Raw genomic sequence first — 19,650 nt, forward strand, 5'->3', positions numbered from 1 at the left:
GCATGGGGCATGATTGTGAAAGTTGAAATGGGGTGAAGAATTGAAGAGGGGTTGCTCAGTGAAGAGTTCCCTGGTATGGGTATGAGACTCCTACTAGCGTGCAATGTCGGTCAGAAAGGAAGGCCAAGGTATTCTGTGTGCTTATGTGAGAAACTCCTGGTTGGGAGAAGATTGGGGCCCGAGCATGGTTAAGCTCGAGGTGAGATTGTAATGGTGCATGCATCGCCAAGCTCGAGTTGGACACGGGTAATGCACGTATGGTTGAAATGTGTAATTACCTGACATGGTGTTAGGTATATCGATTATGCATAATCGTATCGATAAATGAGGGTCGGCTGGTCAAAGTAGAAGACCATGTATGAAATGGTCGAAGTTGGCAGGGTGGGCCAAATGGGTGCTTCCCATGTAGTGCTAGCGTGATAAGTTGATCGGTAATGAGAGATTTCCATGAGGATCAACTCAAGCTATGCATGTGTGTGATTAATGACGGTATGCCATGGTGGAATGGGTGTCCGAGTGTCTAGTGGGCACTAGAAGTGACATTGAGGCGTGTGGTCAGTGCTAAGACATTGCTGGTTGGACCAGCGTAAAATCGTGGCCATGTGTGATTGGCAGTGAGAAACGTTGCCGTGTGTGATCGGCGTAAAATCGTGGTAGACTGATCAGTAATGCAATGTTAGTGAGAGTTGTTTCAGTTGATGCAAAAAAGGGAAAAAGGGAAGTAAACCTGCAAAGCGATGCTTCGAGGCAGAGAAAATCCATCCGGAGATGGATATCGTTGCAGTAAACACGACCAGCGACCAGTGGTGCGATTTGGCTAGAGGCCAAGACGGTAATCGGTTGGTGAATGTCCTCGAGAGGTGGAGGACCAAATGCCTAAGTGAAGCCTTGAGGTGGGAATAACCCGAGGTAAAGGCTAAGAAGTGGTTCGGCTACGAGATTCTCGAGCAGGAGATTCGGAGAGTAACCGGAGAATGTGATTATCTTGGGTAAGAGATTAAAGCAAAGTGAATTTCAAGCACGAAATTCTTTAAGGAGGGTGGAATGTAATACCCGGTACTACATGGTGTTGAAAATAAATAATTTTTGATTATTTTGAAAGGACCTCGGGTGGTCCGGGAAGCCCAAGGGTCAATATCGAGAAATTAATTAATAAAATTGTCGAATTGGCGGCTGGGAGTGCCTCGGGATTTGGATATCCAGGGAAGAGGGTAAGGGATTGGTGAGTGTCTTCAAATGAGGCTAATGACGCTGGTGGCAATCCGATCGAGAATAATTTTCGGAATAAATTCTGGATAAGCCCGAGTGGGTGCCAATACCAAATGGTTGCAGGGGACCTCCTGAAAGCTGAGGGGACCCTAAGGGTGGTCCGATTTTTCGAATATGGCAACCCTTAAGTGTTTTCAGGTCAAATTAAAGATCCCGGGCAGGTGCAAGGACGAAGTCGGCATTGTCGAGTAGAAAGTCGATTATTAATTTTGTAAAAAATTAAGATTTGTGAGGCTTGATGGTAATTAATTAATGGCTTGGAGGGTCCAAGTGTAGTAAACAATTCTCTTAAGTGGAATTAGGGGTTCTCAAGTGCAAATATTGAGAATTAAGGGGTTAATATGTAAATATATATATAGGTATTTGTGTGTAAGTTCTCCCGCGTGAGAGGAAGCTTCCTATGTCTTATCTCTGCCATTTGAAATGGCCGAATTGAGCAGAGCCGAGGGAGAGATTGAGATGCGGAGGAGTTGCGGGAGAGAGAGATTGCGAGAGTGAGCCGCGAGAAAGAGAGAGAGTGAGAGCTTTGAAAGGGAGAGTGAAGATCGGCCATGGCAGAAGCTGCCATGGCCGATGATTGAAGCATTGGTTTTGGGAGCTTGAAGACTCCAATGGAAGTCCAACAAGGCCGATGGCCGCGGTGGAGGTCGACGACTCAGCAATAGCGAGGAGGTAGCCGCGGCTTGTAGCAGCGGAGCTCGGCCATGGCAGCTCTGTGCGAGCAAGGGAGGTGATGACTGGAGGCGCTGGTCGCGGTATTGGCTGTTGTGTGCGGCGGAGCTGGGCTGTTGCTAATGGCGGTGGTCGCGGCGTCAAGCGGCAATGTGAGAAATGGCTAGGCGTTGGAGGTTTCCGATGCAAGGAGTCGGCAATGGCAGCGCACAAGTTGCGCGTGGGAGGCCGGCTGGTTGCTACTTGCGATGGCGTTGACCGGTGGCAGCAGTTGCAATGGCCTGTGGCGTCGGCTGAAGGCAGGTGCGATGGAGGCGGCGGAGCCAGCAGCAGTGGCCAGTTACTAGAACGCCAGACGCTGTGCGCGCCAAAGAGGAAGAAGACAGTGAACAGTAGCCGCGCGCGCAGGAGAGAAGTGGAGAAAAAGATAAGGGATAAAAAAGAAAAGAAAAATAAAATAAAAGAAAATCTGGAAATAAAGGAGAAAAATAAGGGAAAATCTCGAAAAATTCCAGAAAAATTGGGGAAAAGTCTGGAAATTAATTTGAGACACGAGGAGCGTGTCAGAAGCTTGAAATCGGGATTTTAGGTGCGAGGTGGCGGCTCAGGAGACATCATCGGAGTAAGCATTTTTTGGATTTCTCCTCCAGATTAGTTGAGGTAAATTTATAATTTCTTTTCGAGTTAATTTCCCTTATTTGAGATAGTGATATAATGTGAAGTGTTGATTGAATTGAACCCTCGGGTTGGGTTGTTTGGAAATTATTAAACGGCTGATGTATGCCGTGGTTGGTTGTTGGAGATAGTGTTGATGGTGATTTTGCGATGTGTGGCGAAATTGAGGGCATTGGGTTAATGCCAAATGTTAATGGGTTGGGTTTTTGTGTGTTTGCCTCTAGGTTCAACCGGGAAGGCGATAATCCTAGAAGAGCTCGGAGTTCGGGCTGGCATTCTCGCCGAGACAGAGATGAGGCTTTGAGCCAGGTAAGGGATGGCCCCATGTGGAGGTGGCCTTGCAAGTGGGTAAATATGTCTGATAATGTATTTATGTTGCATTGGCATGTAGTGATTATATCTTGTGTGATGCAAGACCTAGTGGACCGATGGCCATATGGAGGACTAGTGTGGTGGGGGTGATCGGGGCTGTCGAACACCGATAGATTAGATAAATGATGATTTGGATTTGCAGCAAGAGTGCAACCCTAAGTCGTCTCCCAACGAACCTTCAACGAATCTGTCAAAACAAGGTTAAACGGGGGGGGGAAAGTTTTGATGAAAAACAGAAAACTAAACAAGCAAGAACACAAGAAATCAAGATGCAATCAATTGCAAACCAACCTTCTATCCCAGTTTTCATCGCCTTCTCAATAAACCATTTGTTTAGTTTCGATTCTCAAATCAAAAACCAGAATAATCCTTTAACAACCGCCAAAGATTGGAAAGAAAACCAATAAACAGATTTCAGAAACCTCTTAGTTCGATTTATCAGTTTTGATTCCCCTTATTGCACAGATTCGAGACTGATTGTTCTTGCTTCTAGTTAAAGCCTCAACCGAGCACAAAAACCTTGGATTCTCAAACAAAGACAATGCATGCATTCATCCAACCGGCATCAACACATACACAGATTTAAGAGAGAACAGAAACAAGAGAACAACAAAGTTAAAACTAAAAAATGATTTCCATTAAGACCAAAGACTCAAACCGGGAACAAGGATGGTATTGCAACTGATTACAGAACCTTAGCCCTCCATCTTGACAAGAACAATGGGGAGAATGAAAGCTGGCTACTCTTCACGCCCTCTCCAAGAAATCCTCTCAAAATCGGCCACTTAAGGTGCTTAAATAGGGCTTAAGGAGGAAACCCTAGGTTACTGCCACTTCACAGCCGATTTCGGATAAGTTAGAGCGCGTTATGGGCTTCGGCCTCTTCATAAGAATTGTATATCAGGAAGATTAGATTAATTTGGGATTTTGAATCACTTGATTTGGATATCGGACGCCCAAGATATGGCCCTTTTAAGGAATCAGCATCTGTGCAGCTTTCCTAATTTGACCCAACTTCCTAGTCCCGACTTTGGAGTGCTGTTTGAAGGCCCAAACGAACTCGGATTTGGACAAACCATACCTTTAAAGAAAGCCCTAGAAGTCCTCTACAATATCTCTGAAGACATCATCTTCATTCTGGAACTTTATCTAGGCCAAAATACTGAAGGAAGTGCAGGAGGTTAAATCTGCTAAAAATGGCCCTCACTTCTCTATCTCCAATTTCCAAGATATCTCATTGCCATCAAGACGTTTCATGCCCCATATCATGCTCCCATAGCCCTAAACCTGGAAAAATAAAGTAAAATAGTGTGAAGCCCAATTTCTATAAAATAAAACCAAGATGAATAAAAAGGACACAACTAATGTGCAAAAAAGACTAAATTTGAGGGCTAAATAATATGAGAATATGTGCTCTATCAGGGGGCTGATAGGTTGATGCCTCAAACCTTAGTGGGTTGTGAGGATAAGTGGGCCTAGCCTCATTTACATGCATTGGGCATACATAATCATCTTTATATTCATATTTACATGCATTGCACCCTTACTGAGTCTTTGTGACTCATGAGGTTTTACCTCGTGTAGATGTTGCAAGTTCAGATGCAAGCAGAGATGGCGTCGGGAGGCTGTTGTGGCAATTAGCTTGTTGCCTGAGATGTGTTATTGTGTAATCTCCTGTAATTTTTATATGTATTCATGTAATTGAATGTAAACGATATTGAGCACTAGATGTATTTAATTGTTGAAATCATCGTAGTGTGATAAATGATTGTGAGATTGTTCGTGGTATATGGCTTAGTTGGAAAAGTCAAGTTTCGGACCAAGTAAAGATCAGCAAGGTATGTTCTCATAAATCCCCAATACTCAGCGAAGTGTTTGTATGCTAGCTTTGTGCCTGGGTCACCTCTGGCTTGCTATGGGGTGAGCTGAAGAGAGGTGAAGCTCACTCGGGTTTCGGGTCTTGATCCGCTGGATTTTTCTTATTTGAGTTGGGACCGATTCCTGAGTGGAGCGAAGGGAAGGACGAAGCCTAGTTCCCACCTAGGGCGTTTCCTGTTGAAACATAGTCCAACCCTTCAGTTGTGGTTTGTCGGGTGAGTAATCCAGTCGATTATTTACCAGTGGCGCCCGTAAGTGGGAGCGGGTCGTTACAACTACCGCCACCAGTTCATTCTCGATGCACCCATTGACAGATCGTAGGTATTTTTTGAGAAAAACATAATTATTTCTATGGGTTTGATTAGATCTGTTCATGAAATATGTATATACATGCATATTCATGTCTTGCGAAGCAATACATGTTGGTTCCTAATGATGGCAAATATATCCCAAGATGGGGGGTGAATTGGGATTTGTATGAATTTTCAATAATTTAAAACTTTGGTTGTTTGTAGAATACTAGGTTTCGAAATATAGGCTATATGTTTCGAAATAAACCTGTTAAGTAGGTTTCGAAACCTACTATATATGTTTTGAAATATAGCTCACTGTTTTACAAGTTTCGAAATATGAAATGTATGTTTCGAAATCTACTTCACTGTTTTGCTTGATTTGAAATCCTTTACCGTGAATTTCAAAATAATGATATTTGGAAAAGATGATTTATATATTTAAGAGTATACCGAAGATATTTGTATATCAAAGATATGTTTTCTATGTATATGTATAAACTTATGCTTATGAAAACTTTATTCTAGACTTTGATAACAAAGCATATGAAAGCATGTGCAATAGGTAATAATGATAAACGAAAGCTAAAGAACACTTGCACACAAGATGTATAGTGGTTCGGCACCCCGTTTAGTCCACTACCTTCAAGCTTACCCACTTGAAGGATTTTCAATCCCAATCACTTTTACTAGTGATCACCACAATAAGGGTTTTACCACGGTTCACCTTAAAACCTTACAAAGTGAGTTTTTACGGGCTCAACTCAAACCTAGCACCAAGTGAGTTTTTACGGGCTTAACTCGAACCTTTGACAAAATGAGTTTTAGGCTCAACTCAAACCTTTACACCACAATGAGTTTTAGGCTAAACTCAAACCTTACAACAATCAAGATAATCAAATTTATCTTTATAACCCAAAGAGCAATAAATGTCTTACCACATGGTTGTACAAACCTCTTAAGTTGAGGTGAGGAGAGCTAGAAGGATGATACTTTGGATTTCAGCTTGCTTCTCCTTTTCACACTTGCAATGCACAAGAATAGGATGTGTGTGTGGATCTTCTTTGAAAGCTCAAGAAAACATTTTTAATCACCTCTTGTCCTTGAGTGTGTGTCTCTAGTGTGTGCTCACTTGTTCTTGCTTGTTGTCTCTCAATCAATCTATTATTGTCTTCAAATACTTGCTATTTATACTAAAAGATAGAAATCTGGCCGTTTTATAGCCGTTAGAGACAAGACAAAAAAGTAGATTTTGAAACATACATAATAGGTTTCGAAACATCACAATTTTACACATAGATTTCGAAACATACTCCTCATGTTTCAAAACATACAGTCTTTATAGCTGGATATGCATCAAGAGACAGCAATGAGTAGGAGACACAATCTATTCCCCACTAACACATAATAATGATCTCCACTTCAAATTTGAATTTTAATTTTGCAAGCCATGGAGAATGCATTAAAAAATGTTTTGAGGAGTTTTTAGATAAATATTAAAAATGCAAAGCAAAAGCATCTCGATTTTCAAATGATCTGCTGACAGAATGTCAGAGGTTTCGAAACATGACATGATATGTTTCGAAACATACCTCTTTGGAAATGAGGTTTCGAAACATGATATATAGGTTTCGAAACATAGTTCAAAACCTGAAACAAATGCTAATGCATAGATGTTTTAAAATAGCATATGCACTTGAAAACATTGAAAACATTTTAAAAGGAGTTTCGAAACATGCATAGAAACATGACAGATATTCATAATGATTTGCTTGAAAACATAATCCACAGCATGTATACATCACAACTTATTTATATTTTACCTCCATTTACTTTAATACATAAATGTAAATAACGAAGTACCCCCTATTTGGATTCAATAAAAATATCTAGAAAATCAAAATCCAAAATAATAAGAAAGTAGATTTTGGGTTTTAATACAAACTTAGGATTTTGTGATTTTACCACCTCCAAAATATATACTTTTTATTTAATAAAAAATTCATTAAAAATCGTTTTAGCACTAATGAATGTTAGATATCAAATTACCTGGAGATAGTTTTCCAAAATGAAAATATTTTCATATATGTCTCCTTATAAGGTGCTAACCTTCCAGACTTAGTCAAAAACAGGGTTTTCATTTTCACAAAGTAATACTTGATATTGAAATTGATATATGTTGAAAATCACACACTTGACACATGACTTAGGGATTAAACCAATAGATATTTTTCATCATTAAAACTAATGTACAAAAAGTACAACAACAATCTCCCCCTTTTTGATGATGACAAAACCTTAAATCAATTTCACATATCTCTTTCCCTAAAATCATATTTATCTCTCTCCCTTTTTCTAAACGCTTTTGATTTAATATCTCTCTCCCCCTTTTTGTCAAAAATCAAAAAGGTAAGTCTTTTGAAAAATAGACTCCTCTTGAGACGAAAAGATAATCTCTCTCCCCCTTTTTAACATACTACATTTCAAACGATTTCACATATCTTAAAATAAATAATCTCCACCTTAAACCAAAATCTTTTCAATAGAAATGAGTTGGAGATAATACTACCAAGTAAAGATAGTTTTTAAAAAACTAGAGATAACTCCCCCTTAAGATGACATGATTAATATAAAAAAGATTTTTGAGCACATGTCATATATATATATAAAAACCTTTTTCATGAGATGCCAAAATTTAAAAATTTCATACCATATTGCATACTCATGATCATATCAAAGTCAATCTATATCTTTCAAATAATCACTCATTTTTAAGCAATCAAAGCACTAGATCAATTTCATAGCTATTTATCATAGAAGAGGCATATACATTAAATGATCAATATAAGAGTGAAATATCTCATTTTAAGCAAATAGAAATACTCTCTTTGAAAAACTCCCCCTTAAACTTATACGGGAGGTTTTTGCCATAGAGACATTTTTTCAAAAAATAAATGAAATCGTCTCATTTCAAATGTTTTTCACAAGGATAGCACATATCAACGACCATAAATTTGAGGAATGAACCACATGAACTTACTTTTCATATACTCAAAAAATAAGTTGTCATCCAAAAATATAAATCTAAACAAGTTATGGCAGATTTCATGCAAGACATATTAAGGATAGGCTTTAAGAGCATACATTTGTCTTTTGATAATCATAGCCATACTTGTAATCACATAGGATCATTATATATAGATAGCTTCAAGAAACAAGATGATCCTTTAACTAGATTATAACAGATAAAGCGCAATTTCTCTCTTAAGTATTCATTTGTCAAAAATAAACAAGCTATTTCATACAAGAAAAAATAGCATTTTTAAATTATTCAAGACATGAATACTATATGCCATCAAGAATATATCATTTATTAACTAAGAGATTGATGGCGAAGTTCTTTGATTCAACCATTGAAGGATTTGAGAGAAATGAAAGGTTGATCTTTCTTTGAAATCAAAGATTTAGAAACTTAGAACAATATGTTTCAAAATGGAATTTTCTAGAAAACATGTTTCGAAACTTGGAACAACATGTTTCGAAATAGAAAGCATGATGTTTCGAAACTTCTTTGGATATAAACTCTTGAACTCAATGATTGATAGGGATTTATCCAGAGTTTGAATTCCAATAGATTTGGACATGATACCAATTGATATTTTCTTTTTGAGTAAGATCCCTTATGAAATGAAGATTGATTTCAATATATTGAGTCATGAAAACCAGAATTTTTGATAGGGTTATAGCACTTGTATTTGATTGGAATATTGTGGGGATTTATGCCATAGACTTGATGTTCCATCCATAGGATTTGAGCAACTACATATTCACTTTTAGTAAACAAGAATGGAATGGAATTTGACTTTCTTCTAAACAAAGACACTAGGAAATTTCTTATAACTTGATATGGATCACTAGTGTTCTTTTAGCTATTTTGCCTCCAATATGGGATTTCTTAGGATTGGATTGAAGTCTAGCACATAAGCAAACACTCAACATGATATTCATCCTAGTAGCTATCAAATGTAACACAAGTGATTCAAGAAATGATCAATATGAAGCACAAATAATGCAAGAAACCACTCACACTAGCTGTTGGCCTTGCCGGTACACCATTTATAAGAATTTTAGCCCAGTTTAGCTGTAGTTTCATACAGTTCGAGTCACCAATCCAAGATATTTTTACATATAATCATAGGAAATGATTTAAGGAGTAAAACTACAAAATTATAGAGGAGGAGGCCCTATCACGCGCCTTCACGCGCCACCAGAAGGGTGGCCACATGCGGCCACGTGCAGCAGCGGCTGGCGCGTGCGATGCACGCGTCGTCTCCTTCCTTGTTACAAATTTTGCACCTAGAAATTAAAACGGCTATATCTTACTCATTTTAATCCCGATTCACCTTCCGTTTGATCCTACGGACTCCCCTTTTCATGCTCTAAGATCATACAAAAGGAAAATTGACTTATCTCTTCGACTTCCCTTCTGTTTTTGCTGCTTTCCAATGAAGTATCTCTATCTTTCCTTCTCTTTATTTTCTTGGATTTCTTTCTTTCCTTGTTGCACTTGTTCTCTTTCTACACTCTAGCTTCATGTGGGTCTCTCCTCCTCCCCTTTATATAGCCTCTCAAGTCCCCAAATCTCAAGATATCCCTTAGCCCTTAAGTCACCCCATTTTCTTCCCAAGCCATCATTACAATCTTTGAATTTTTCCCCTTTGATTTTATCTTCCAATCCAAGCTTCTATTCTCTTCCAATCCCAAGCCTCCAAATCTCACCTTCATATGGCTTCTAAGATAAGAACCCATTATGGCCCTTATCTCTTCCTTTCCAAGCCAATCTTTTTCTTCCAAGTTATGCCATCCTAAGACTTTTTGTAATACCCCATGTTCGTATGAAGTTGCCATGTAATTTCGATGAGATTAGGATACTGAAAAATTGAATTAATAGTAGTTACAAGTACCGAATCAACTGCAGGGAGTGTCTCAGGGTAGAATTATCTAAGAAAAATGATATGGTTTCGATGAGCGCTCCGATATAGAATTTATGGCATCGAAAGAAGTCTGATCGAGAACAGTTTTCGGTACAGTTAGAATGCAGTTACCATTTAGGCTGCAAAATCGAATCGTTGCAGGAGGCTCCCGAAAAATTAGCGGAACCCTATGGGGGCTCCGATTTTTCGTAAGGATCAACCCTTCAGTGGTTTCGGGATGAAACGACAGCCCGGTAAGGACACTGGGGCTAAATTGTCATTTTTAACTAAGAATTGGATTATTAATTTTGTGTTTTTGGTATTATAATGTCAATTAATTCAGAATTTGAGGATATTATTGTAATTAGAGAATTATTCTAATAAATTTATGATAAAATTTGAAGTTTAAATGTGCAAAATTGTTATTAATATAGTATAAAATATATAACATTATATATATATTGATATGTATGTACGTAGCAGCGCTACAACCTTCATACCTCCACAAATCTCCATGCATTGATAACTTTTAAGTCCATACCTTGTTGTAATCAGGCATGCCTTGCAATCAGCCACGTCCTTGCAACATTTAGAAAGATTTTCACGCAAAGAAAATGGCCACGCCTCTGCAAGCTTCGCCCATACCCCTGCTGCAATCAGCCATCTCTGCAAAATTTGGTTAGATTTGCACGCTATGAGAAATGGGCAGAGGGTTGGCGTTGGCTATAAATAGAGGAGAGTTTGAGAGATTTGGGCAGACCAAGCACCAAAGAGTTGCAGCGAGAGAGAGAGAGAGAGAGAGAGCATTGAAGCAAGGCCGAGTTTCGGCCATGGCAGTCGCGGCCAGAGGAAGTGGGCAGCAAGGGGGTGGTTTGCAGTAAGAGGTAGCTTGTTGGTGGTGACTCGAGCGGGTGCCAATGGTCGTTGAAGCGATCGGCGAGGCCAGCGAAGGCCGTAGGGAGGCGGCCGGGGAAGCGAGCAGCTCCCATGGAAGCTCGCAGCAACAGCAGGCCACGATGGGGAGTTCGCGGGAGGCTGGGGAGGTGACGCGGGCGGTGTTGTCGGGCGATGGTGGCTGATCCGAGAGCAGCGACGGTGGAAGCAAGGCACAGTGGGGCTGGAAGCGGCTAGCAGCGACAGCCGCGAGCGGTGCTGGCTCAGCCATGAAGGAACAGAGGAAGAGAAGAAGAAAAAGAAGAAGAAGAAGAAGAGAAGGAAGAAGGAAAAGAGAAGAAGAAGAAGAAAGAAGAAAAGAAGAAGTTGCAGGCGCAGGAGGCGGGAAAATGAGGAAGAAGAAGAAGGGAGGAGAAAAAAAAAAGAAAAAGAAAAAGAAAAGGAAAAGAAAAGAAAAGAAGAAAAAAAAATTAGGAAAAAATAGAAAAAATGTTAGAAAAATTCTAGAAAAATTATAGAAAATAGGGAATTATGTTTCGATGATATCCCGGAGATTTTGATGAGAAAAACAGTCCGGGCACAAGTTTCAAGGTTAGGGCACGCATACCGAGGAAATTCAAGATGCTAAGTTAAGGTGAGTAAAATTCCTTAGAAAATTTCATAAATTCAAGAATATTATTTTATGAATTTTCGTAGAGAAATATTTAATCTGAATTTATTGAGGAAAAATAGGAAGAAATAGAGAGAAAATTATAGAAAATTTCAGAAATTATGGAAAAATAGGTTTTAATGTTTATTTAAATAATTATGGTGATTAGGATACTTTGAGGCTGAAGTTGAAGAGACTCGTGCAAATTTTGAGGTTGGCACGCAAATCGAGGCAAGGCACGAATATTGAGGTAGCCCGATAAGCTTGAGAAGGTAAGTGGTACTCCCCAATTAAAGTTAGTTTTACAGAAAATGCTTGGTTTATGTTTCTCGAAAATGTTTTCATCATATTAACATGCCCTGATATGTATCCATCACGTAGACTGCATACATGACTATGAAATGCGTAAATACACGTTGATATCATCGATCACACGCATATGAGGCCGTAGGGAGTACGAACTGGCACCGCTGCCTTACCAGGGTGCACCCATACACCCCGGCTTCGAAAGAGGTGGCCGCTAAAATGGTAGGTAGTATGAGGGGTGCAGTTGACACCTACGATGAAAGACATTGCATACACTCATGACATAACAGTATGCACCCTTACTTAGATGGTTCATCATCTAACTTGGGTTCACCCCTGGAACATTCAACGTTCCAGTCAGGACTTGCAGTGATGATATCGAGGTTGAAGATGTGTAGTGATGCGAGATGAGGAAAGGTGCCATGTTATGATGAATAGTTTATAATTATGGACAATTGTTTTAATTTCAGAAGCTTATGTAATAAACTTGTGATAAATATTGTCCAGTTATGCATGTATGTATTGCTATGAGCAGGTTCGATTCAGCTTCCGCTTTGTATTTATTTTCTAGTGTATATATCTCGCACTAGATAAGGTCTTAGGGAATTTCGGGATAATGTAATGATAAAAAAAAAAAATATAGACCAAATTTCCTAAGGCATAACACGCCCTGAAGAAGTGGGTTGTTACAGTTGGTATTAGAGCTTAAGATTATTGGAAGTCCTAAGTGACTCGAATGTAGTTCATATCGGAGTTAAATCCTATTTGAAGATTAGGGAATAATACTTTGGAGACTTAAGGGTATCCGGTATTGATGGAACCAGTTAGTAAGAACTCCAAGTGGAGGCTTAGGGAAAAGAGACAAGGGTTCGTAAGACGAAATCCCTATTTAGGAGATTTAGGGATTATCGGTTGAAGGTTTAGAGGTTACTGGATTTCAATGTTAAGTAGTGGAAGTGCATGTTTAGGTAAGTTCTGGCTAAGGAAAGACTTGGTATTTAAGTGTGTCCATTTGTGACCCACCTCTCTTTCCTGGGAACTTATCTGGTGTACTATTCACATATAGACACTATTCTAATATATGATTACTATTCTCGGTGAATAGTAAAAGTCTGATGGAAGCTAGTACAATGATCTAGCTATTGAAGTTAGGATCTGATAATATGATTCGGGTGTAAGGTTGACTCAGTAACCATAATTATAGATCCGAGAGACTTAGAGACTGTTGATTTGAGGTCATTAGTCTAAATCATTGTGATAAATGATAGGATAACTGGTAGTTATCAAGAATGATTGAGTCATGATGTGACATAGCCTAGATGTTGAGTTAGGATCGAATGATAAGTATTTCAAGGATCATTTAGTATCTCAAAAAATGAGACGTAAAGATCAGGGATCCAACGGATTGAGTCAAGCAAGAGGCCGAAGACGGCCAAATGATGGCGTAACAGTTGCGTCAATTGATGAGGTGGCGGTGGTACAATCGATGTGACTCGCATAGATGGGATAAGGAACCCTGGCGGCGTGACGGCACTACTGGTTCGGTGTTCGCAGTAACAGATCTGGATCTAGGGACCCACGTGCAGATGGTTAATGGATAGCTTGCAATAAGGTACGGGAAGCCGTCAATCGAAGCATCATAACAGACTGCCTGGGAGACGATCAGATGATGAAGATTTGGGACAGCCCAGAAGGGTCTGTACGTTGTATGGGTCTAAGCCCAATGGTCCAAGAACAAGATATACCATTAGCTGTGATTGATTGATCATTCTTCCATAAGACTTTAAGGTGAAGTTCCCAAATCCAATCCTATCTCTCCAACTCATGTCTTCTAGGATAAGGAATCATCATTGTAATTATTCCCTCTAGTTGGAACAAACTAACCCTTTTACAAGTTGTGACGTTTGCACTTAGGTCCGATTTCCTTCTTTTCCTTATTACGTTAATGCCCTGAAACCATTTCTGTTTACACTCTAACCCTAATTTTTAAAATTGTCGCAAAAAAATTGCCACAAAATAACCATTTTTTTATAGTGAGTGCTACAAGTAAGAGTTTTCTTTCCTTTTCATCTTCCATCTACCTCTTGCTTTTTCTATCCTTTCCTATGCTTTTTTTTTCAAGGGAGTTATCGAGATAAATGCCCAAGACTCTGCCAAGTCATTTGTTTGGAGCGAGATTGGGCGTTAGTTGTTGTTCCTCAAACTATAAATTTCTTCCTCCTTTTTTCCGTACTCTACTTCTTTTTCTTATAGACCTGTTATAAGAAAGAAAGCTTGTATTTAGTATCTTGTTCTAAGTGTTTGATACTCAATCCATCATGTTCAATCATTCATTCATCCTTGCACTACTCCTTTAATAGGTATGTCTAATTTTATTTATTTACAAAATCAAACACTTGGTACTAGTATAAGTGTAATACCCTAAGTTATTATGAATAAATTTAATATTATACTTAGTTATGCTTTTATTTAGTTTAAATAAATTATGCTTATATGATATACTTATTTAGTTTAATATGATATGTAATTAAGTTATTAGAGTATGCTTATTATATAAGTATGTGTAAGTATGTAAATATAAGTAAGTATATAAGTATGTAAATGAAAATAATATGATATATTTATTTAGTTTAATATGATATGTAATTAATTTATTAAAGTATGCTTATGACAGAAATTATATAAGTATGTAAAAGTATGTAAATATGTAAATATAAGTATATAAATATGTAAATGAAAATATGTATATAGCTTGCTGTATATAATGTAGTATGTATGTATATAGTTATGTAATCTCGTATGTATATGATATATATATATATATTTGTATATATATATGTAAAAAAAATGCAAAATCTGGCAGAAATCGGAGCAGGCGCACGATCATGCCTGCAACAAGCAAAATCAGGGAGAGGGGGGGCAATTAATGGGAAATGGCCTTAGGAATGGCCTCAAGGACACGTGGCACCTTTGATGGGACGTTCGTGACGGAGTTTTGGCTATAAATAGTCGAGTTCGCACATGCCCATTCATCCGAAAATTTGATAGCTAACATCGGGCTTTTGAGGCAGTGTTTGTGAGGTTTGAGAGCGGGGTCTTGGTCTTTGAGTCATGGGCAAACTTTCTGGTGATTTTGGTGGCCAGTAGAGCAGCAAGGATGGGGAATCAAAGCTCGCCGAAAAAATCGTGATTCACCGAAGCCGAGCCTTCAAACGTTAAATCGAGATATTTTGTGTTGTTTTTTCTCAATTTCAATGTTATTTTTGGGCTCGGGAGGTTGGGTTTAGGGGAGATAGAGCTTTGTTTCGAAGGTCGGAGGCTTGGGGGATTCGCCGGCAGTGAGGAAGCCGCCGGATAAGATGAACCAGGCGGGCACGTGGCTGCACGTGCCGCGAGTAGGAAGAAGGCGCGTGCCTTCCACGCGCCCGCCAGAAAGAAAATAAAAAGAAAAGAAATAAAGAAAAATAAAAATAAAAGAAATAAAATTTTGCAAAAATTTTATCTAAGTCTAGAATATTGTTTATGTCTTATTTTGTGAAAAAATTTCTGAAAAATGTTAATTTTATTAATTATTTAAGTAGTTTTTCTATTATAGAAATAAAGAAAAAATAGGATTTTAATTTGAAAAATTTCAAGAAAATTTCAGAATGTTAGAAGTATTATTTAAGGAATATTAGTGATGAGAAATTGAATAATATGGAAGTTTAGATAATTATTATGTAACAATTATTTATTTAGCTATTATGGAAATAAGGAAAAATAGAAATTTAATTCAAAAAAAAAAATTCAAGAAAATTCCAGAATGCTAGAAATATTATATTAGTAAAGGGAAATTAGATTTTATGAAAGTCTAGATAATTTTTATACAATTTTTGAAGAAATAAGGTTTAGAAATTATAGAAATTATGGAAAAATAGTAAAATGACATTCTAAAAATGAGTTTAATGTTTTATGAGTCCTTGAGGGTGAGAAGATTAAGAAATAGTCGCCCGACATGATTTTCGAGACCGATACGTTTTTCGAGGCAACTGAGCTGTAAGTGTACCGTTTCAAGTTTAGTATGATTATATCTTTAAGAATGCTTACATCATATTGACATACTATGAAATGTACCCAACACATAGATTACATCCATGACATGACTATGAAATGCATATATACACGTTAATGTTATTGATCACGCGCATATGAGGCCGTAGGGAGTACGAACTGGCACCGCTGCCTTACCAAGGGTGCACTCATACACCCCGACTTCGATAGAGGTGGCCATTAAAATGGTAGGTAGCATGAGGGTGCAGTTGACACCTATGAGATAAGACATTGCATACACACATGACATAGCATTATATACCCTTACTTAGATGATTCATCATCTAACTTGGGTTCGCCCCTGGAATATTCAACGTTCCAGTCGGGACTTGCAGTGATGATACCAAGGTTGGAGATGTGTAGTGATGTGAGATGAGGAAATGTGCCATGTTATGATGTAATATGAATGAGTTTAAGAATTATGTACAATTGTTTTATTTCCAGAAGCTTATGTAATAACTTTGTAATAAATATTATGTCCAGTTAGTCATGTATAAATTGCCATGAGCAGGTTCGATTCAGCTTCCGCTTTCTATTTATTTTCTAGTGTAAACATCTCGTTTAGCACTAGATAAGGTCTTAGGGAAGTTCGAGGATAATGTAAAAAAAAAAAAATAGACCAAATTTCCTAAGGCATAACACACCCTGAAGAAGGTGGGTTGTTACAATAAGCTAGGTGGTAATCCAAGCATTTGAGGAGTCTATCTTGAGTAGTCATTCTAGTAATGGCATAGAGTCCGTTAAAGATAGTCTTGTGTAGAGATTATGGAGGAAGCTCCTGTCCTACTAAGCATAAGGCTGAGGAGACTAAAAGGGGTGAGATTGATGATCTTTCTAATGATTTGACTAAGGACGACTTGATTCTCAATAGTGAATAATTGAGTTTTTGGTTAGGAAGTTCAACCTCTCATTTAACGATCACAAATACATTGTCCCCAGTCAACTCCTAACCTATTAAACCCTTACAAATGGTTGCGTTTCTTAAGAGCATGCCTTGGATGGTGGCTCACATCTACCCTTAACCCATCTCTATTGTACTAATTTTGATGATGATAATTGGTTTCATAAAACTTTAATGCAACACTCATTTTGGAGTCAAAATTGTCAATCGATTCTTAAAAACTGTTGATTGTCCATTTTACATGTTCTTGGTAATTTACTGCCTACAACTACTACATCATTTCTAATCAAAGTTCTAAGAACTATCAATTGATTTCTAAGAAATGTTGACCAGTCTCTATATACTACATATTAATTTCTAGGAAATGTCAACTAGTCTCTATATACTATCAACTGACCCATTTAGTTGTTTGAGAATCAATCAATTGATTACCAAAAATAGTCAACTGCTTTTGTCGCAGAAATGCCAACAATTAACTGTACTTGATATGCTGTAAATTAGATTTCTGGATCCTTTTGTCTCTAATAGCTATATCTTTAAGAAGAGGTGATGAAGCTTATATATAGAAGTTGTTTTGAAGCTTGAAAGAAGAGATTGCAAGTTGGGCTTACAAGTTTTATATCATTCATTCTCAAGTTTTCTTGTGCTTCATTTTTTACTCTCATTTTTCTATCAAGGCTGTTTTTATTCATTGTAAAGATTTCTTCAAGTCTTGTTCTAGGTAGATTTTAGAGAGAGTGTTGAGAGATTTAACTCTCTCATATTGTATCTTTCCAAGTGGGTTGTGCTAGAAGAACTAACTTAGTAGCTAGTCGATTTAATAGGTGATGGTTTACAACCTAAAAATTGTTTGGTGGATTTCAAAATCTCTAGTAAAGAGTTAAGAGTAGTGGATGTAGGCTAAGTTGAGCTAAACCACTCTAAATTCTTCACGTCATTTGGCATAATCTGGTTTATATTTTCTTGCTTATGACTCGCCATTTTCTTATTTATCTTGCAAAACTTTACGAACTTTTAACAATAATAAACACCCAATTCACCCACTACTCTTCGGTGTGTGGAGCCATTAGATTACACATATCCCAAGAATCTCGTCATTATTATCTTCAAGTTTCTCAACCTAAGCCCTTCCCAAGTCATGCTAGTTGTTGATCAAAGTCTATCCTTCTTTTTGCTCAACTCTTTTCTAGGGTGTTTAGGGCGTCAACATTTGATAAGAATGAGGCTCAGTACAAGATTATGCGTTAAGTAATACGATAGGTTTTAAATTAATGAGAATCTAGGAGAATATCTATTAATGATTATGATCAAACTAGTGTGCTAAAAATGGTAATATGTTAGTGAAATAATAAAGGACTGTATGGATATCAATCAAATAAATTAGTCTTCTTAATCGCGTACAAATCATTTATGAAATAAATCTTTTATTTGAGTAAAAATTTTTTATACTCGAGTAATGTTCTCTTTGGGTAAGTCTTAAAACATTATCAAATAGGGTATGTCATGTTAATCAAGTAAATCTTATTTATAATCAAGTAAGCAAGCTTTTTTCTAAAAATAATTGATTACAAACTATATTTTATTCAAGTAAAGATTAAATAGGTTCTATACTTAAATAGTCAATGCAAGTTTCTAGTTGAACAAAATTAATCTAGTATTTAAATTTTGTAATTGAGTAATCTTCTAATTGTACTCGAGTAAACACATTTTGTAATCGAGTATATATCATCAAGATATGTGTTAAGTCTCAGGACTCCTAGTATAATCGAGTACTTGAAATATTAATTGAGTAAAAGTTTTTAGTATATTAGAGTAAATAAAGCTTTTCAATCGAGTAAAGTTTACAATTTTTTGTCTCAAAAATTTAATCAAATAAAAGTAAATTTGTAATCGAGTATGTTAGAAAAATAGTCAAGTACAAAACATCTATACTTAAGTAAGGATAAAGCTTAGTCAATTAAACAACACTTTGTACTTGAGTAATATTTGATAGAATTTGCAATTTATAGTCATTACAACATATAAAATGCAACATATCTCTATTTTTCAAAGCATTAAATGTTGATAGAAATTTGTCAAACAAATTGTACATGAAATTTGATGTTATAACTGTTTTTCTAAGATGTTGTAGAGATAAAAAATGGTAGTTAAGACACAAAGAACATTTTTTCTTTCAAGATAGTTCGACGAAAGCTTTAAAGAAAGAATACAATGCGATATGAGTTGGATGTTTAAAGAAGAATAGAATGCTGTGAATTTCAAAAAGAAAAAAACCTCTAGAATTCTAAAGTTTTCAAGAATGCCTTACTATTTACATTCCTTAAAAAGAGAAGAGAGATTGAGCTTATATTTTTCCATCAATCTATCTCTTTGTAAACTCTAGAGAAGAGTCTATAATCTTGTATCATCTTATACTTTCTCTTGCATTCATTATTCACTCCTTTGTAATATTGTAAAGGTTAAATCCGATTCTAGTTAAAGGCATTGGTTGTGCCTATCCTATTTGTAAAGGTTTGTAGCTGAATCTATTTTAAAAACTACCCAAGTAAATTGGTTTAACTAAATTCTTAGTGAGGAGACAAAGTAGTGGAATAGGTATAGCAGAACCACTATATGTCCTAGTGTGCTGCTATATTTCAGTTTGTTTTTTGTTTCAGTTTTAAATTTCTAAAAATAATTTTA

The sequence above is a fragment of the Diospyros lotus genome, chromosome 10 (genome assembly GCF_014633365.1).
Source record: "Diospyros lotus cultivar Yz01 chromosome 10, ASM1463336v1, whole genome shotgun sequence".
NCBI lineage: Eukaryota > Viridiplantae > Streptophyta > Magnoliopsida > Ericales > Ebenaceae > Diospyros > Diospyros lotus.